The following is a 22313-nucleotide window of genomic DNA, read 5'->3' as shown; positions in this document are numbered from 1 at the left end:
GTTCAGACTCTGATCATTAAAACTAGGGCAGCAGCATGCGAGTGGAGTGATGAAATAGACAGTCTGTACTAACTGCAATTTAATTACATCCTCAGTATGAAATCATTGCTCATTAGAGTCAGAAAAAACAGCATCCGATTAATCTGCATGAAGGTGTTTGCTTCTCCGGCCACATCGTCCCCATGAAGCAAAGGGATTGTCTCTTCACCCTGTTTGGTTTTGGGTATCTTGAGGGCATTTTGTTACACCCAGCCTTGAAAAGAATAGTAGGGGAGACTGGGGATAGTTGTAACATTTTTGACATTTCTGTCTGTAGCTTGGAGCTCTTTTAAGGTAGTGGATTCAAAATGTAATGCAAAGTATTTACATGTCTCGGCTATTAAATAGTGCAGCTATTTTCTCTGCAGCACAATTACCCATTGCATGGTATGGTCTCAAACACAAAGAGTGAAATGTTACAATTAACCCCATAGTCTGGGTTAGTTGTAACATATCCTGGGGTGAAATGTAACACAATGAAATAAGGGTACTGACAAAACATTAACATGTAATCTTTGTTTATTCAACACATGAATGCACTTAGAGCCATTTATGTAGCTGTGTGTGTGTGTGACAGAATGCAGAAATCTAGATTTTGAACATATTCCAACCCCCCAAAAAAGACAAATTATGGAATTTTCTGCAACTGAATATTTCATTCATTTTTGTTGGTCTTCCTTGAGTTTGGCCTCATTGGCTCAGTGGGCATTATAACCTACAACTCTTGCACCAATTTTGAACATAACAATGAAGCTGAAAAATGTAGTTGTTCACCAGCATCGCAGTTCCATTACTTTTTATCATGGCTTACCTTGGTGTGGTTTGCAAAGTGCTTCAGAAAGATGAGGAAATCTGTTTCTTGCACCCATCCTGATTTATTTCCACTACCAATACTTCCTACTGGTCCATCTCTGTGAAAGAGTGGTCTGCATAATGTATGTGTGGGAACACAAACAGTGGAGGAATTGTGTTGCCAATGGCATTAACCGCATATACAAAAGCGACCAGTGAACCTCTCTCTGCTGATGTCTTTGCCCCAACTTGTTTAATATAAGTTAAAGTAATAGTGTGGTAAGTTGTAACATCTGCATTATTGTTACAACTAACCCAGACTGTTGCTGTTACAACTGACCCAGACTCCTATAGCCATGAACTAGCTAACATTACAGCCAACGGCTAAAACATTAGCACTAAAGACCTACACAGAATATATCCCCATAGACATACAAATAACATCATTTAAGTTGGATGAGTTTAACTGCAAAGCAGATAATGTTATTAGAAATTGAAATAAAGTAGAAAAACTTACTTTTTGGCATACAAATGACTTTTTTTTCATGTTAAATTGTCTGTGTTTGACAAAATGTGCTGATTTTTCACATGTGATAGCAGTTCTGAATTGGGCATGCACAGGATGAGTCACATCATTTGAAACTTAGCCCTGATTGGAGAAATTGGAAGTGTTACAACTGACCCACGTTACAACTATCCCCGGTCTCCCCTACGACAAACAAGCAAAGAAAGAAAAGTTAACAAATAGATCCTTGATTCAACAGAGATTTTTGCTGATATCTAATTGTTGTGTTTCCATTTGTTTCTGTAAGAAACTGGTCAGTTACAGTTTCATCTGTTACACTCTTGTCCGAGGCTGAAGGCAGCTGGTGCTGTGTCTCATGGAATCCATTAACTCAGAGTGCAGTTGTTATGGAAAGAGTCTGCACTGTGAGGATGTAATGGATTGTGAGAGAGTAATGGTTATATATACAGGAACTCAAATAATTAACAAAACAAAAACAAGGAAGTTCTTCAGGTAATGACTGATTGAAACTTTTTGTTTGTAATTTTTATTTGTGATTGTCACTAATGCTGGACCAGCTTAAGTATTTTCCTAGTAGACTTCACCACATTCTCTAAAAAAGGTGTCCAATATTACCTGTCTGTGGATCAGTCACTGGTTTTCATTACTATATTTACTATGACTTTGGTCATTTTGTTATCATATGACGTCATTAAGAAAACAGTGTTTTGTTTTGGGAATTTTTGTGTGTGTGTGTGCACTCATATAAATCAGCAGGTGAATAGATTTTTCTTGTGTACTTGAAACAGTGGATGAGTCAGTGGGCTTGTCAGGAAGCCAAAGCACAAAAACACTCCATCCCCCTCCCTTGCAGCGTAGTGCAACGTGGGCGTGGTTTAAATGGAAGGCGGTGACGCCATGTCATACCACGTGCTTTCCCTATTGGTTGGAAAATGGAAGTTACATTTGGGGGGGTCTCCTCATTTCTTAAAAGCTTGTAATTTATAAATGTGATATTATGCGTATTAGAATAACTTACTACTGGCTAATAATTACATAGGTAATGGTTTAATTTTGATTTTAAAAAATGAAATAATAAAAATATATCAATAAAAATGATTCGAGGGTGTATATCTGGTGTAAATTCTGCTAAGCCCACGTGGCCAGTGTTGGGAGATGGAATTTAAAAGCCGTCTTTTCCATCTTACATTTTCTCATTCGTTTCCCTTCTGTCTATTCCTGTCCTCCATTGAAAGGAAAAGCTGGGCCATCCCCCTCGACGCATGCCTGTGCTGTGGAGCTCCCCCTTGCTGCGTGCATCGTGATCTCGTGGATGCAGCGTCTTGCAGAGAACGCAGGGTCACCTTCTGTCACTGCAAGGGGAAATACTGAATAACTTGCAGTAGAGGCTATCGGGCAGTAGTGCACCTCAGCGGCAGCAGCAGGAGCAGCATCTCTGGTAAGTCAGTTGGTGTGTTTTGCTCTCTGTTGATGCCACATTGCTGCACTCGAAAGAGAAGCTGAGCATCCTTTTCGCGAAGGGCGACGCAGAGATAAAGGAGTCTCGCATCCTCTCCTGTCATCTGGATTAACTCTGATCCCCCTTCTGCTGCGACACTTGCCAAGTATTACAGATTCAGTAACAATTTTTTAGTTATGCATGCGTCACGTTACACGATGCGCCGTTGTTTGGGAACACCAAGGGTGAAGATGACCATCTTGCATCACCTAGAATTACTATTGCACGCGTTACCCACAAGCGAAACTGTATCATAGAGTCGTATATTATGGTTTTGCACCGTCAAGCTAATGTGCACCATTCCCTTCAAATTAGAGGATGGTGCAGGCTGTTTTTTTCCACTCTGCAGCTCTTTCTATTGCCCCACTGGCGGGCTGAGCAAAATTGACCCCAGCGTGCCAATTGTATCAGCAATGCAATACGGTTTGCTTAAATATTCTACAAGACATTAATACGGTTTCCGTGCTAAGTACACTATTGCGGATGAAGACAGTAGCCAAGACTAAGACAGGATTGCCATTTTATGTTTATTTTCCGTGCGCCAAATTGGTAAACAAGACCAGGAATCTAAACTGCGTCGATCAAAGAAGTCGTATAATTAAGTGTTCTATCTATATGAAGGGGGGTTTGATGTGTGCTTATAAGTTGCATAGTAATCAAAAATCGCCTCGTTCTGTATTTTATGGTTTCTTGGCGAAATGGACGCAAATGCTCATGAGAACACTCCGCTCTGGCGTTATGTAATTGGTTGTCACAGCAAAGCGAGGAGCCATCTCTAGCGTCATTGTTTTTCTCTCACAAACCAACAGCACCACAGAGGAGGAGCATCCTGTTTTCTACATGGGATTAGGTGCATGTGGTCTTTTAATCATTCATCAAATCTGCTCCCGCTGAAATGCATCCAGGCTTACAGCTGACTAAAGCGTCTCATGGTTATGCGTTTAGCAAAAGGCATGTTATCTTGTGCTGAGATGTGCTGATGATGATGATGAGGAGGAGGAGGATGATATGTTGCAGGGACTGGTTAATGGAAGCTGGGGCATCACATTCCCAAATCGTGTAGCTCCTGTTCCCCCCTCTCTTCAACCAAAACATCCATTCCTGCCTAAAACCATACAGCTAGCTTTTCTGTGAGACTGCACGATTGATTAAAAGGCTAACTTGTGTTTTGTTGTTGTTGTTTGTGGTGGTGGTGAGGGTGTTCATTTAAATGAAATCCTCTAGAGTTAAATTCTTACGGTGGAGTAGCAGATGACAGACAGGTCACTTGTGTCCCCTCGCCTGTTTTGGAGCTGTCCCTGGTGCTGAATTTATTGTTTGCTGGAGTGCATTTCTGTCAGCATCCAAGGTGCCCCCAAGAGAGCTCGACACTAGGCTGCAGAGACGAGATGATGATACTCTCAGGGGGGTTAATCCAATTGCACTGCAGAAAGGAGAGTTAAAGAGTACCTGCTATTTATTAGCAGACTCTTAAGCTTTCACTGTCAAGACAAGTTGAAAGTGTATTGCTTGGAACTCTTGTGTACTTCAGCAAAGTATCTATCTATCTATCTATCTATCTATCTATCTATCTATCTATCTATCTATCTATCTATCTATCTATCTATCTATCTGTCTATCTATCTATAAAACTCAGTTAACAAAGAATGATGGATGCTTTAAATCCATTTAAGGGTCTGTGAAATCCATATGTTTGCAGGTAAGAAACTTATAGTTTATCTATAGCATGTCAGGCACAACATATTATCTTAAAACAGTCCAAATCATTTGAATGGTTTCACACATATTAAGGCTTGAATATGAGAGGAGAAAAAACATTTTCATTCAACTTTTAGCGAAATGCAAATCAACTTAATTAGAAGGAAAAGTCTGCGTTAGAATGATATCCACAATTTGTGATGTGTGTGATGATGTTCTCTCCAATAGGAATTTTTGAAATACTCATATTTATGTGTGGCAGACAATCTTGTTTGAACAGGCTCATTCTGTTGTTGTTTGCTGTGTATATTCAACACTGTACATTTTAGTTCTGAGAGTTAAACATTGACAAAATGATATGATGATGAAAATATGATGACACATTGCGAGCTATGATAAAAATAAATAAATAGACAAGCTTGCAAGCAGAGTAGTTCCACTCTTTAAATCAAGCTGCTTTATTTCTATATATGTGAGCTGTTAATTCAGAGATTATTCCGTGTCATTGAGCTGCATGTTGAATTTCTAGAAATGTTTGCCCGCGCTCACTTCCCATAGTGTTTACAGTGTGTCTGCATTACTGTCCACCTTCTGTTTTCATGTTTGGCTTGTTTTGTTTTTGATTGTGGCAAACATCCTCCTGCTCAGGAGCTATGTGTTTGAGTTTAACTATGATTTGCAATCATGTAATCAGTGGCTTGAGCTGTGGTTTTCTTTAACCATTAATAGAATAGTTGTTATGTGAACATTTTATCAGGAACGCCCATGCAAGCTTAACTAACAGTTTTAGGAAGTTTTTTTTTAGATTGTTTTTAATCCAACTTTTGGCCTTGTCTGCAATGACTGGGAAAGGATTAACACGAGCATGGGATTTATGAGTTGCATTGCAGTTAAAGCTATTGTCATTTGATTGTTTGTTCCTCTGTTTAATGTGAAATATCTGACATATGGGCTCTACCGCTCCCAATGGAGGTTTGCTTTGCTAAATGGAAGGGGAGGATCAATACAGAGTACTGCTGAATGCATTCCATGCCAATTAAAGGGAATTCGTTTTACTTAGAACACAACAATTTGTTTTCAGATGAGCTTTTATTTCAGTCAGTTTGTTTTTGATCTTTTATTACAAAATCATGACAATTTGTAGGCTAATGCAGGAATGGGTGCCGAACACTGATGCATTCAAATAGTCTGAAACGCCGTTCTGTCGGATCTGTTTCTGTCTGTTTAAATGTCTCACAAAGAGGTGTTGTTGGTGACCTTTTTGTTGTTGTTAGTCTCCGGTGTTTCTGGAACAACGTAGGTGTGGGAAACAGGACAACGTGTGAAATAGTGGGGCCTTCTCTAATGTGTTTGCTGATGAAAGGGTTAAGGGCTGTTGTTCCTCTGTGAAAAGAAGAGATAGTGCTGTCTGACAAGGTGTGAAAAAAGAGCCAATGTAAGAACAGAGAGTCTGAAGGGCAGCCGGAGTGTCTCATTTCTCTCCGTGCAGGGGAGGACACACACCGGGAAGACTCCTGTCCTTGGCACAAGATTTATGACATTAGAGATTATCAAAAACATCTGCGGTGCTTTTCACACCACACAAGGATTCTCATTTTGTTTTTCTGAAGCTCTTTCCATGGCTATGATTTTTGCTCAAATCCAGAGATATTAAGAAAAGCGAGATGCCATCATAGTGGAGTTGATTTTATTTAAAGAAAAATTAGGAGGAAACAATTTTATCACACGTGTACATGTGAACAGGATGAGAAACACTACGCTCATATCACTAGGTAACAATATTCGTCTTTATCCTGTGGTGGACCCTAATGAATTACATCGATGTTACCCGGAGTCGTTCATGCAGGGTCATCACAACATGTCGGCGTTTGCCTCCTCTGAGTCATCATCTTGAAGCCGTGGCTCACCCTGAGGCAGAGCAGAAGCCCCAGTTTGTGTCGTGATCTTTTGGGCATTTCAAAATGGAGTCTTGGTGTGCACCTCCAGCGCACGAATCCCTGGAGTTTTGTCAGTTCTGGTATGAATGGTTTCTAGATCAGTGGGTCTGTTGTTGTTTTGATTAATAAGTACATGGATGCAGAAGGTCGGGTGAGAGGGCTGAACACTAGTGGGTGTCTTCCTCATAAACATAATCACAGAGAGAGAGAGAATAGGAGAGCCACATGTTTTTCTGTTGGTCATCTTAACTTGATACTATGTTTTCCGAGAGCAGTTGCCTGTTTTGCACTCACTAGCCACTTGGTTAGGTACACCTTTCTTGTACTGGCTTGGGCCTCCTGTGGCCTTGAGAACTTCTCTAACTCTTTAAGGCAAATATTCAACAAAGTGCTGGAAAGATTCCTCAGAGACTTTGGTCCATGTTGACATGATAGCATCACACGGTTGCTGTAGATTTGTCAGCTGCAAATCCATGATGAGCGTCCACCACATCCCATTGAGATCTGGTGACTGTGGAGACCAATTGTGTAGAGTTAACTCACTGTTAACATGTTCAAGAAACTAGTTTGAGATAGTCTGAGTTTTGTAGCATGGTGTGTTGTCCTGCTGGAAGCTGCCATCTGAAGACAGGTACACTGTGGTCATAAAGGGAGGAACATTCCCAATAGGGCATAAAGTGTGCCAATAAAACCTACACCATCACACCACCACCAGTAACCTGAACAGATGATGCAAGGTAGGATTGATCCATGCATTCATGTTGTTTCTGCCAAATTCTGACCTTACTACCTCAATATCAATGCAGAAATCAAGGCCCGTTAGGCCAAGCAGCATTTTCCCAATCTTCCGTTGTCCAATTTGGGCGATTCTTTGCAAAGTGTAGACACAGTTTCATCTTCTGAGCTGACAGGAGTGGCACCCAGTGGTGTCCTCTGCTGCTGTAGCCCATCGGCTTCAATCTTGGATCAAAAACTGATTATTCTCGATCCAAAAATAGTGAAAAATCACAATTTCAACATCTTTGAATATGTTTTGCCTTTCCAACAGTCTACGACTCCAGCATATTTTATTAATAGGGGTGCAACGATACACAAAATTCACGGTTCGGTTCAGTTCGATACTTTGGTGTCACGGTTCGATATTTTTTCGATACAAAAAAATGTTCATGCTTTTTTAATTTGTCATTTATTAAAATTATAAATATATATTTTAACTCAAACGTACAGTTTTTAAATTGAATGTTGCTGAAACAACAAAGGGATAAAATAATAAATCTATCTGATCGAGAAATCACTCATCTTTGGAAAAGAGAGTTTATTACAGAGAAATGGCTCTTTCCAAAATAAAAGCTATACTATACGCTTCTTCTGGGCTATATTCTCAGCAGCATATTAAACATATCAGGTCCCCATAAGGAGAATCATGTGCTAACGGCTGTCTAAATGACTTGGGTAAAGTTTGTAGCATGCGTGCTTGTTGGTTTTGGCTGCTTCCACTTGTCTTTGCACTAGGATGATGTCGGTGTAAATGTGCAGTCATATTCATTTTGTTCCCACTATTGCTGTCAGCGTTAATCTGAAATGACGTTAACGCCACAACATGGCAAATCTCCATTAACGAGCTACCGCGGATTGCCCCGTGCGTGGGGCTGGACGGCGTCAACACGTTAATGAGCAAACTGCGCTAATACAGTAGTTCCCACCCATGTAATTGAGCATTGCGTGGCACATCCGACATACTGTTTTACTTTTGTCCATGACGCGCTTACCATCAGGGTCATACTTCACATGAAGACCAAAATAGTTCCAAAGGCCAGATCTGAATGAGGGTGGGGGAGGTTCAATTTGCCATGTTGCAACGAGCTTAGCTTCTGTCTTGATAGCTTGCGCAGCGCTCAGTGGATCCGCGCTCGACAGTGCAGCCTAGGCGGAGTAGTCGAACGTAGATCCACTGAGCGCTCAACACAGACAGCATCGTCAGAAGAAAAGTTGATCAAATAAATTAAAAATTTTGTATTGTTCGATACATATGCGTACCGAACCGAAAGCACTGTATCGAACGGTTCAATATCGATACGAGTATCGTTGCACCCCTATTAATTAACTGTCTTACATGGCTCAGAAAAAGAACAACACTGCAAGAAGAGAGTATCTGACAACTTAGCTTAAAAATTGTTTCAATGATTATTTATTGTTGTTGCCATTTTAATAACTGCTACAGGCTGTTAAGTGATCAACAAAGCTTGTTGGAATTTTTCAATTAGAAGACTTTGGAACTTGAGAAATATAAATACTCAGTTGAAAAGCACCAGTGGTCACAGTGAAGTGACCATGAATCAGCATTTTCATAAGAATTTGAAGCATAACAAGCATACTGCTTGCTGTTAGGCATCGAATAGAGCTGGCATTTCTCAGGCTGTTTCATTTGATGTGTGGGTTGCTTCATCACTTCTCTGCCTGAATTCAGTCGACCCGTCCATTACCTAAACTGCTTATCATGGTCATAGGATGAGCACACACAGTGAGGGTTACACACAGAGAAAGATTCAAGCACACTGTGAAGTACAGATGATTTCCAAAAGCAATCACATTTTTGAAGAAAAGTAAAGCTGAATTGAACTACTTATAGCGTCATTGAAATTGAGCATTGAATATTTTGGTATTAAAGACAAGGTGGCTGTATGATATAAGCACGATAGCATGATGCTGGAGCCAAGCTTACTGTTATTTTAATTACTAAATAATTAGATCTGTCAGCTATGGTGTTCTGACATTTCTAAAGGCTAAAGTCACATCCTCAAACTCTGTGATATTTCCTTACACCAGAATTTATTAAATGATTAATACACCAATCAAAGCACCAAATTATCACATTTCTAGTTAGAACCGGTGGACTTTCAATATTTTGATTGATAAATGGTCAAATGTTGTCAATTAATTTCCTCTTTGTGGAAATATTGACTGTGCCTGCATTAGCTGAAGCTTCACTTCTGTTTTTAATTATAGAGTTTCACAATGGGTAGTAATTTGCTTTTTTTATATATTTATACCTGGAAATAAAAATACCGGCAAATGCCAAAGGAATAATTTGTGAATTTTGTGTTCTGTGTGGGCCTGAGGCAGTCACACGTGTCAGTGACAGCAGAAAGACTTCAATCTGTAAAAAAACAAAACAAATGCTGAACATATAAATTATCATTTGCATCAACCGATCCAAACCATATTGCAGATTTCACACCAAAATTAGTCATTTTTCCCCACACCATTTTCACCACAGTTTACTATATTTGACTAGATTCTAATCATCCCAGCATTAATTATATTCAGCAGGTGGTGCATTAGTGGATAGAGTCTACAAAAGAAACTGGTATTATTAAATATACCCCATTGCTCTATGCAGAGTTTTATAATCTCTCCATAACTGTGATAGTTTAAACTGAAACCCAGATAATTTCTTAATAACCTTCTGCCATAAAGGTGACTTCTGTTTTGACACACCCTGGGTTGATTTTCATTTATATTCCAATTAGGTGAAGTAGCAGCACTTTAACCTTCTTCAAAAAAGAAAAAGATCTGAGCTACTAGTGCTTTTTTTTTCCTGCAGGGGACCGTTTATGGAAATCTGACCTCCCATTGGTGGGGAAGGTGAGTTGTTCGTGTTTGTGCCAGTTGTCCTGTGTGCTGGAAGCTAAGTTTAATCTGAAGATGCGGATGGATGTCAAAGGGATGATGCCAAGCACAGACCCACAGATTTGAACAGTTTTTTTAATGTATAATGCTAAATGCACCACTTGAGTTAATTAATAGCTCTTTGACACTGGTGTTAATATTTGATGAGACTGTCGCAGCCTTTTTATGGGCAAACTGAAGGTCAGGTCATCTTTGTTGCTTATTGGAGACTTTTAAATTGTATTATTCCTTAAGTGGTGCACTTCGTGTCGTGTACTGCATGATTAGATGTAGGATTACAATGCAATTAAAGGGTTGGATTTCCGTTTCCTAGCTACTCCAACAATCAAACTGACTGACTTGTACTCTCTATGGTAGCATTAATGTTTTGACTCAACATATTCTCGTGTTCTTTTCTTAGAAGAGATTATCTCAGATTTTATTTTTATTATCTCACTAGGAGTAGATTTCCCCGTCTCACAGGAAAGAATGATTACCCAGGAGGAGCTATTGATTTTCCTTGTTTGATCTCTTTGTTCTGTGGGCATTGGGACAGAATTTCACTGCGCCGGGGAGGTTAAGCATCTGTTTGACGAGCACAGTCTGGTGTTTGTGTATGCAAGAAGGCTCATCGGAACATGATGGCCCAGCTCAGAAAGGCTTCTCCAGGGATGTTGAGCAGTTTGGACAAAAGCTGGGTCAGAAGAACCTATATAGATTGTTTTTATTAGTAAACAAAGTATCCTGGAATATGCAGCACACATAGAAGATCATTGACACATTTTTTTCTCATTCTTTCATTATACCTGTTAGCTTTTCTACTTTTCCCATTTAAACCACGCTCTCTTTTTCAGTGTTACTACCGTCAAGCTACATTTGTGCTTTGTGTCAATTCTTCTTGGATCATTTCTATTTAATTAACTGCATTAAATTAAAATGTCCCTATTTTGTTCAGTATTTCATAATCAGGAAGTGACCTACACCATAGAAGACTTTTATAAAACTCTATCCAGTCTGTATCCAGTCATTATACTGTCTGTATGGGCAAAATGGATTCATGTTACTCACCTGCTGCTTCCTTATTCACAAGGGGTCACCACAGCAGGTACCTCCACATGTTTGATTTGGCAGATTTTTACACCAGATGCCCTTCCTGACACAACCCCCAAAGGGATTTGTGTCTCCTCCTGATATCAAGGTGGGATCTTTTGCTTGTTAGGTGAATGTGTAAACCACTAGCATTAAAGCCCTAATCTTCTTTATTCATTGTATTGTCTGATCTCAGCCACACCCTTTAGCAATGCCTGTAAACCTCTCCTAATTTCAGATTTAAATTTACACTTGATCACTGTTTCCTGCTGGTGGCAGCCACCACCAGGATTCATATTTTTCTTTCTTCCACATTTAGCAACCACCAGTTTTGCCTTGGCTCATAATCAGACATAAACATGAAGCACTTTGTGAGCCAAACTGGCAATGCTGGTTGTCAATACTTTTAATAAACATTAACGGAAGACAGTGCTATGTGCCAACTTTAAGCAGTATGAAAAAGCAATCATATTTCAAACCAAAGCTGCTGTTTGCCATGGTCGAAAATTGTGAAATCTGATCAATTAGTTAGATTAATTACATTTTCGTTTCAGTTGACAAATCATATTTTTAAGTAGTCAAACAGGAAATGAGCTGACTCTGATCCAACAAGTCGTGGTCTAAATTTTTGCAACTCAGGTTTGGTTTGTGTATCAGATCTTCAGTCCCCAGCTCTCTAACTGGACACATAGGGAGATTTGTGAGTGGGTATAAATAGGAATGTAAAGTGATTACACAGTGGACAGTGACACATCTCTGGATAAACTAGTGTTGCTTATTTTCTCCTGTCAGTTTCCTGCTGATATGATCATAGGAAAGGTCATTTCAGTTGCACTGTCTCTGACTACAGATGCATTTTAAAACCTTAAATTAAATTCAAACTCTTTCGAGAAGCAAATCCTTTTACTCTGTTACCCGTAGTGAAATACATCTGTGCACTTTGGGGGCCAGAAACTGTTGTTTTCACCCTCCATACCTTCTCTAGCTCCTCTGTGAGCCCTTGCTTTTTCTCAAGCTTCTCATGTTCTTTCTTACTGATCTTGCTATCACTTGGTATAGCTATGTTATGTGTACATGTAGCTTGGTGTAGTATGCATCGTCCTGCATATTATTCCAGCCACTGGGTTCTGGGGTCCCATGTATGCCCTGCCTGCTAGTATATTACACCCTGCTGTTATGTGCTGGATTGTCTCAGGGGCATATTTACACAGTCTGTACTTGGGGTGTTCCCTGGTGTGGTAGCCCCCAGTGTAGCATCCCTGGCTGAATGATGGTCTCTTATACTGATGCTTCACAGAGGTTTTATTGGAAAAGTTTTCATTGAAACATTCAGTGAAGACACCGTAAGAGCTAGGAGCAAAACAAAACCAACAATATTACTACCATAACATCAAAATATCAAGGAAACAAATTTCTCCTGCTCACATATAGCATACACATCAAATTTACATCACTCAATTCACTATATCACCTCACTAGCTTACAACTACACATAAACTCTATTAAAGGACATTTTAATTGCACATAACTTATTCCATTAAAGGAAACATTAACAAACCTTGTGCCACTGTCAGCCAGGTACTAATTGGCACAGGAAACGTACATATTTTTCACTTTAAGGCACACTACTTACCATATCCTAAAACAAACGTTACTAACAAGCCCTTTAATGGTTTTGCGCCAGTTTTCTGTTTCAAATTAAAAGCATGGATTTCAAAATAAGACCGAAGTACCTTTCAAACAAACATATGTGAAAATTTTACCAAATTTAAAGGTCATTTACACCCAGTCTCTGTGGATCTTTTGCTTAGAGTTTGTTCCTGCGCTGGCATGATTAGTGCCTTTGCGCTGTCTTTCAATCCAGCTGTGTGGGATTTCTCAATATCAGCCACTAATTCTTTCTACCCGTGGTACATGCCATGCAGGCATGCCTGTCCTTCCATGATGGTTCCTCTTTTTGCTCCTCTCCCTTCTCAGGTTTCTGCTATCTGAGGTATTAACTGGGCACATGATCAGTTGTGGCCTTCTCCCTGATGTACACGTAGATCTTTGTTGTTTCATCCTCGGTAATGGTTCTGAAATTCACTAGTCCTCTGCCTCCATCCTTCCACGTAGTCTCAGGGTACTGAACATGAGCTGAAACCTTCCATGCATGGTAAGGAGCTTTCTTGTCTTGATGTAAATTACTTCTATCTCTTTGGCCAGTTTATTATCCCAGCAGGATGCAAAGTCTATGCAGAAAAGCAGTGGTGACAGAGCATCTCCTTGGTAAATCCTGCACTTGATATTGACTTGTGCTATTGGTTTGAAGTTGGCCTCCAATGTTGCGGCCAAATGAGTTCTTAATAAAAGCTATTGGGATCTTGTTGATCCTGTACAGTTCTAAGCATTCCAGGATCTATGTGTGTAGCACTGAGTCATAGGCCTTCTTGCTGTCAATCCAGGCGGTGCAAAGGTTAATCTAGTCTTGCAGTCTTGAGTGACAGCCCTATCTACTAGGAGCTGGGGTTTTACACTTCTGGTGATTCTGTTCTATTGTTCCTTTCTGGGCCCTGTTCATGTATTGAGCCATGTGCCTGTTCATCTTAGCTGGTATGATGTCTGACAGAAGCTTCCATGTTGTTCTGGGGCACGTTATTGGCCAGTCCTTTCCGGAGATTCTATGGGGATTAGGACTGTCCAACCTTCAGTTAGCCATTCAGAGTGCGTCTCAGCCATTCAAATTGCTTTTTTGGTCCAACCATCAACAGAGGGTCCAGGTTACCAGCTTAGCCATGATCTTTTCTGTCAGGTTAGCTGCTTTTGCATTCAACACCTTAAATGCATGAGGATATCTCCCACTGATGTTCGGGCTCCTCCTTCCTTTAGCATTGTGTTGTACCTCGTCAACACACTATGAACACACACACACACACACACAGTATTGTTGCTGTTCCTAGTGCTGTACTCTTCTTCTGGACAGAGGTCTCTGATGTTGTTCCTTGGATCTCATGGAGCCACTCACCCAGTTGTAGGGGTCACTGCATCGAGTGCTCCGATTACCACAGGAACTGCCGTTGCCTTTGTCTTCCACACCATCTCTAGCTCCTCTCTCAGCCTTGAGTATTTTTCAAGGATCCCCATGTTCCTTCTTCTTAATGTTGGTATCATTTGGTATACATCTTCCTCTGTCTTCCTCTGCTTCTGCACCATCACTATGCCCCATTGTTTAGCCACCTACAGTATGCCCATCTGTATGTCTCTCTCTCTCTCTCTCTCTCTCTCTCTCTCTCTCTCTCTCTCTCTCTCTCTCTCTCTCTCTCTCTTGCTCTCTCTCTCTCACAATACATATATATAGATAGATATGGTTTATCAAACTTGAAATATCGAATTTAAAATAATCTGCAGCACACTCACCCTCTCTGTAATAACTGCACCTCCCACTCCCTCTTCTCACAAATGCACATAGACACATACAGACATTGGTTTGAAAGGCAGCCCATCAGTATTCAGAGCAGCATCTGGCAACTAAATGATAAGAAGGCGGAAAGCTGGTAGGTTTAAAGAGCTACATTCCCAGATTGATTATTGCCATGCTTATTTATTCACTGCCTTCCTCTGTTTCTTCTAACTGCCTGGACATTAGCAGAAACTGGACTGGAACCAGAGGCCTCCATCCTCTCTAATGGAACATTCAGGCACTGCTGCATGTCTGCAGTTCATTTCTTCATCACACCCCATGACAACATGTCTGTCTCCCCCTCCTCTACTCTGTTCTGCTTCTCCTGTCCATCTCTCTTCGCCCTCCCCTTGTCGTTTTCCCTCTTATTCACCACTGTCACCAGGAGGCTTGTGGCAAGAGGCTTGATAGTTACATAACCACTGCAGCAGTGCTCCGGACACTGTGATAAATCACAATGCTTGTAGCAAATGTGTGCTTGTATTTGTGTGTATTTCTATATGGGCTGCCGAGTGTGAAATGAATCCTTCTGCCAAAAAAGCATTTGAAGACTGGAGACCTCTGGGAGACCTTCATTCATTTGTCCCTTCCGATCTGCAGACGATGATGAATTAGAGAGAAAATAATGAATACTTGACCCCTACAGTGAGGAGATCCTCCAGTGGCTGTGTGCAGTTTGCGGTCATGGTTTGGGTCTGCTTAACCAGGAAGGGTCACTAAAAATAAATAAAGCTTTTCTCTATTCTATGGGATTAGTCTCTATCAGGACAATGCCCCCCACTAGTACTCACTGAATGGCTTGTGGAGGATAAAAATGAATGAATCATTGCTAAGGCCTCAGCAATCACTGGACCTCAACTCAATTGAGCATCTATGGTGGTTTTAGGATCAACTAGTTAGACAGTGATGTCGCAACACAGAGGAGAGGACTCGAATGCAGACACCAGGCACAAACCCAAGATCAAAATCCAACCAACTTGGAGAACCGTGAATAACCACTGCATCACCACAACAACTGTGGACATCTGACTGTCAGTGTTTAATCATTGTTAAGTATTTAAGTGCTTGGTTAGTGGTTGATTAATTCACTTTTTGAAACAGATATTATTCTTTGCTAAAAATATTGTTAATAGCTTTTATGTTTCTTTTGTGCTTTGCAAATTAGTCTCACTGAGAGAGGCCATTACCTTCCCTCTGTGGTGAAATTGAAACTACATGTAAACGATTGAACCCGAATCCTGTTTTAAACTGTTTGAAACTGACACACAGTTGGCTGTCATGTAACAGGCAGCATTGGTGTGTCAGCATCCACCCCTCTCAGTCCCTAACAGCTCCATGTGACCTGTAGATGGCAATAACCTCTGACCTCCCTGTGGGTGGGGGAAGAGAGAGAAAAATTCCATATAAAATCACTGTAGTAAAATTTTAATAATTCTTTTGCATTAGTCACATTTCACTGCTTAGGAACTACTGTGTGAGCTTCTATTCCGGGAGCTGAACAATAAAAAATCTGGCTGATTCACACTATTATGCACACAATAGATATTGATTTAAAATCATATAGTCCATCCAAAAGTTATGCAGAAACTGTATTCTTGTGCAATAGCACAGAGCACATCAGATAGCTGAGTCATCCTGTGCATGTTTGATGACCCGTGCAGCTACTCTGCACAAGCAAAGGCCAGCAGGGACTTAGATTTTACTTCATAGTATGTAGCTTCTGGGATCAGATAAAGAAATCTGAAGCTGGTGATAAGCAACTGCTCTGCGGTTACGAACCCAAATTAATTGGAAGAATATTTGATGAGTTTGATGCTGGTGACAGATTGAAAGCAGCATTCTGTTGCTTCAGGGTATAAGAGTCAGGTCTGCCCTCATCACAGTAGGTTAGGATGAAGCAGATTCCTTCCTTCATTACTTTCTGGTAGTTATTTTGTCCCCAATAGACAAGAGATGTTTTGCCTTCTGATTTTACACTTTCTGATGAAACTATGAATGAAACATTGCTGGTATTTAGCCACAATAAGAACACGATAGGGTCGATATAACCTCAAATTTTTATTGGATTAATTCAAGGACCTTTGCGATGATGATATTATGAAATACTATGAAATGCTTTATCTTTGACTGCAGCTCACAGGCAGCAGCATTAATTAGTGCAAACAACATGAAGGGCATTTCTGTCCTTCTTTTCCAATTAGCGACTGTCATTGATGGCAGACTACCTCATACGAAGTGTGAATCTATTGCCTCAAGGTGCCAGCAGCAGCATTATAGTGCAATAGTAATGACCAAGCATTATATACATAATATATTATATACATAATAATATAATATAATATAAGTCAAATGTAAGTACAAAAGTAACCTAGGTAGTGTTTTTCAGTTGAAATGTGAAGTAGAAAAGAATTGTTTAGTTTCCTTTGTAACTCTTCAGGATCCTGAAAAATATTGTCATCTAATAATATTAAAACCTGAAAAATATTTTCTTCCTGGGATATTCTATCTTGGCTTGAGTGCTTTACCCGGTGGCTTAAAGCACTCCTTTACCACCATGTAACTTCATCCACTGTTTCTTCTTTATGTCACATGTAGTGCATTTAGCAAGTGTTCCAGCAATGCTCGGTGGAGTCATTGTTTACATTGGGGTTGTGCATCACTAGAATTGCCTCCTTAATAGCCCAGTTGTGGTTGAAGTAGAGAAGCAAGTTTGTTGGTACCAAGTGTAGCAGAAACAGTTTTCTTGCATATTTTTTTGCCAAATATTGGCTTTTGGTGAAAGTTGTTGAAGTAGCTCCTTTTTAGGTATTAAATAATCATTGGGGGGCATGCGTTGTTGTTGTGGCCGACAGGAAAGGTAAAATGACATTATGACACTGGCTAAGTTGGCTGGCTAAGACTATGTTTCTTCCAGGCTGAAAAATTGTTGTTCCTAGAAGAGTACTCCTAAAGAGTTTATCTTGTACCATAATAAAGTTGATATTTGTGTTTTATTTTATTTTGAAAAATATGCTGATAGCTGTTAATTCAATTGTAGTTCAAGTCTAGTCAGTTCAATTTTATTGGTTATCAGAATCAGAATCCTTTACTAATTGTGTGGTTAGAGTTGCTCCAAGACAATAAGAACAGTAACAGACTGAACTAAATTAAACAATATATAAATATAATAAATTAAATATTGTATTTACAAGGCTTACTAAACACTCGATTTGATTGCAGTTTTAGTTAGTTGTGTGAAATGAGAAGAATCGGTGCGATAAAGTTAGATCTCCGACTCATGAATAATGCCCGTTATCCTTGTAAATGACAAAAAGTTAGCTCTAAAATTCCACAATGTAAACAAATAAGTAATTGTCTTTCTATAGCACATGTAAAACCAAAGTGCTTTACAATAAAACATAAAGGTGTTCTTAAAAAGTCATGCTAAATACACTTATACTATATACATTAAATAACACAACAACCTGTTCAACCACAGTTCCAGAGATTAGCAGCTTCCAAAAGCTTGACAAAAAAGTAAAGTTATTATAGTTTCACACGGTACACAAGGTTTACTAAAAATTTACCTCCATATGAGGTTTGCCTGGGTAATGTTGCCTCAATTCAAACACAGTGAGCTGGCTGCTAACCATGACTGACGATTTTAGGTTACCTTTTTGTTTCTAGATGTTACCTTTTGTGAACATTAGCTGAATGTGAACTGTTGAGCCTATGAACACACATAATACTAAATTCTGTTACAGTAATAAAGTCAGTTTAGCAAAAAAAAAAACATCAGTAATTCCACATCACATCTGATTTTATTCCTGAGAAAATCTGCCACAGTTTCAGCTGCTTTTTTCCCGGTGGCCATGTTAGCCGTTAGCCAAAACAGTGGAACATGAAGGGTGTTTCATCCCCAAATACTGCTGCACACTCCCCATTTGGATCAACATGTCAGTTTACATTTGACTCTCCTATTCCTTGCTTCAGCGAGCGCTGCTAGGGCTCACAGCATTTTATGTTCAGCTGATGAATACAAAATAAGACTCTCCTCACCTTCCATCCTCGCTGGTTTTTCCTCCCTTCCTGTTTGTCTTTCAGTCTATTGCTCTGCCTTGTTTTGCGTGCGGTTTCTTTAAGGTCTCTTCTCTCCATTTCAGTTCAGTGCACCACTGGTCTCCTCGAGTTACCCTCTTGTGTACACTGGCGCTAACACTCAGGGACTTCCTACAACTTGGCTACTGGATGGACAGCTGACAGAGCATCACCGAACCAGCCTTCTTGCTTTTGTCTAAAGCATCGGTCACATGGCTGGCTTATAACGACAGCCTCGGCTGTTACGACGTGTGTGAAGTCTGCACTAGGCAGCTCTGTCTCCTGGCAACATCCACCAGCCTGCTTATGCTGTGCTGCACCGTGAGATGAATCACATCTTTGTACCGTCAGCTGCCGTTCTGGCTCCGTGGCTCTCTCTCTATTTCGCTTGAGAACAGCCTAGCTGCTTGACCAGCCCCTCACTTGTCCTGACCGTGCTGTACTTTCTCCCAGCCTTTGTCCCTCCTCATTTCTCCTAACACGTCCCTCCCTATCTCCATCTGGACCTCCATCTCCTCCTCTTCTCTTCTCCTCATTCTTAGTCCGCGTCACTCTCTCTCTCAGTGAAAGGCCTCCCTTTCTTCTCATGCGTCCTCTTTTACTCAGTCAGTAGAAGGGGATGGCATGCTTAGCTCAATCAAACACAGTCAACAACCATAGTTTAACAAAAACCAACTGCATATGAAAACACAGGCTGCTGCTTTTATTAGTTTCTTCGATTTAAGATATTAGTCGTTTTTATTACTGTAGAGCGCGAAACTGTTACTGAATTCATTTCGGGTAACCAACTTTGCCTTTCTGAAATGCCATTGTCTATATTCAGAGTGGAAAGAGATGGCTTGGTAATGTGCTGGAGTAAAGTTAGTTCATCTCGCTGAAATCTTCTTACTGTAACAAGCTTACATGTTTGCTGTGGTTCCCATTCAGTGCTTTAAAAGGCTTGTCAACACTGGGCCTTCTGACTGCATTAAGAACATTTGTGACACTTGGATCAGCAGTTTTCTTTAATTCTCTTGGAAGCAGTTTCTGCTCATGAGGTACAGGCTGGTTTCACGTGTGTTATGTTACTGTAAACAGGAGTGCTGAGCCATGGTGTACCAGCAGTGCATTTGTAATGCTGGTAAAAGTTAACTCCTTGGGAAAAAACAAAACAAAACTGACAAATGTGGAGTCTCACAATAGCGCCGTCCTGTTGGTGTACAATATATGTTTCATCAACAATAAATTCCTCTTCACACTTCTCGTCTTTCTGTCTCACTTGTCCTACCCGCCTCTTTGCTCTTCTTGCTCGAGAACTCCCTCCCCCTCTAAAGCTATTCAAATGGCACACTGCGGGATTATCCCTCAGCCTCTGAGACACACTGGTTTGGTCAGACTTATCGTCCTCTCTGGGTTTACTTCGGCCACAGAGGTCAAAGCTGCAGAAATAAAATTTGCAACATATCGTTTATCGTTTTAAGAGCTGATGTAAAGGACATATTTGGACTACAGTTTAAGGAGTTTGCTGTTTTAAGGAGCTGCGCTGTGTTTTCAAATTTGGATATTGGTTTTCTTTTTTCTTTTGCAGTGATGGAGTCAAACATGGTACGTGAATATGCAGAAGACGTGGTAATTACTAACAAATATGCAGAAGACTGGATTGTAGCACTCAGTTATGTCCTTTTTGTGTCCACAATCAAAACAGGTTTCAAAAACATTAAGATTACAAAACGGATTGCTTTGTCAGCGGGTTTTTGTTGTTGTTTTTTTCAGTGTGTGGGTTGTTTGTGATTTTCAATTTGCAAGACACATTCAAATGGATTTGCACAAAACAGCTATTATTGTTGTAATATTTTTTTGTGTGTGTTGCTATGCTTTGGGTGTTAAGTTATTATACAAGTTTTCATTTCGCACCATCTGTACCAAGCTTACCATGATGCTACAGTTTCGTTTTTTTCTGTAACATTCCTCCCAGTTAAATCACAAGGGAATGAGAGGTGTGTTCACAGCCACTCAGGTGGATTAACCTCAATAACTGGAGTATAAGCCCCTCTGTGTCTTGGGACACAGAGCAGTCTCACAGTGGACCAAAACTGTGAATTTCTGTGAATTTTCTGTCATGTATCCTCTTTGTGCTGTTGGACCTTCCTTACGCTGATGACGTTTGAGTTCTTGGGCATAAAATGTTCACCAATATCATTTTATTACTTTCTTTATGTGTTTTGTTTAATAACTAAACTCACTTCAAAGTTCTTGCCTGTCATAAATACTAAAAACAATGCCTCAGACATTTTTGACTACAGCGACGCTCGTGGATGTCTGAAGGAATTTGTGAACATGCTTGTGGAATTACCTCTAATACTTTCTAATCATTAACATTGTGTAATATTGAATTAGTGTTCCATGTTTGGCTATGAGGTGGGACACTGGTATTGTGCCAGAGCTTAACTGGCTTTGATGTCACTAGGTATTGTAGTCACTGATGCCAAAGCTTATTGGGTGACTTGGCTGAGGGACAGGGTGCTGGACCAATGGCGTTTCTTGGTTGCTAGGATTAAGAACTGCTACTTTAGGGCTACTTAAATTTTGAGCTGCATGAGGTTGTCTTGCATCATAAAGTTGACTGTTTACAGTGTATGGATTTAACTTCATTAAACATAAATGCACGTTTGCATGTTGATTTAGAAAGTGAGGCCTGCTCTTTTGCTCTTCTTGTGTTCATATACAGTGCTATGGAAAAGGAATTTCCCCCTCACACGATTCAAATCATCAAAAAATGTTAGTAGCAGACAGAGGTAACTTGAGTAAATACAAAATGCAGTTTTTAAATGATAATTCAATTTATCAACTCTGTCCAAACCTAACTTACCCTGTGTGAAAAAGTAACTGGCTGTCTCACCCTTGACAACAAGAATTGCAGTCAAGCATTTGCAATACCTTGCAAGTCTTTCACGTTGGTGTAGAGGAATTTTGACTCACTTTGCAGGATGTTGTAATTCAGCCATGCTGAAACGTTTTTGTGCATGAATGACCTGTTTAGGTCATGCTATAGTATCTCAATCAGGTTTAAAATCTAGAATTTGACTAGGTCCCTTCAAAACCGTCATGTTGTTATTTCTCTGAGCCATTCAGACGTGGAATCATTGTCCTGTAGCATAACCTGAGTGTGCTTGAGCTTCACGGCATGAAGTGACAGCTGGACATTGTCCTTCTGGATTTTTAGGTAGAAAACAGAATCGTTAATTCCATCAATTACAATAAGTCGGTCAGCTCTCGAAGCAGCAAAGCAGCCCCAGACCATCACAATTCCACCACCATGTTTGACTGTTGTTATGGTGCTCTTTTTATGAAATGCTGTGTTGGGTTCTTTTGTGACCTCCTAGATGTGTCGTCAATGTTCTTTTGGAGTAATTTTGGTAGGCTGACCAATCCTAGGAAGATTCAGCTCTGTTTTAAGTTTTCTCTCTTTGTGGATAATGGCTTTCATCCTGGTTCACTTGATTCACAAAGACGTAAAAATGTCTTTATAACTCTTTCCAGACTGATAGATGTCAGTGACTCAGCTGTTTG

At 40.1% G+C, this 22313-nt stretch overlaps 1 protein-coding gene across 3 annotated transcripts in view; it reads left to right on the top strand.

The window, feature by feature from the left end:
- Positions 1–2566: 2566 nt before the first annotated feature.
- Positions 2567–22313, top strand: part of LOC102795192 (protein kinase C and casein kinase substrate in neurons protein 1-like) — a 38966-nt gene continuing 19219 nt past the window's right edge. Inside the window, exon 1 of one of the 3 annotated variants that reach the window (XM_006794251.3) lies at positions 2567–2795. The gene's annotated coding sequence lies outside the window, so the exon portion shown is untranslated. Of the gene's footprint in view, positions 2796–2821; positions 2962–20108; positions 20349–22313 lie in introns of those variants that run through there. The other 2 variants (XM_006794253.3, XM_006794252.3) reach the window with 2 other exon arrangements.

The sequence above is a fragment of the Neolamprologus brichardi genome, chromosome 20 (genome assembly GCF_056152115.1).
Source record: "Neolamprologus brichardi isolate AB-2024 chromosome 20, ASM5615211v1, whole genome shotgun sequence".
Lineage (NCBI taxonomy): Eukaryota > Metazoa > Chordata > Actinopteri > Cichliformes > Cichlidae > Neolamprologus > Neolamprologus brichardi.
This window is presented reverse-complemented; position numbering and strand designations above follow the sequence as displayed.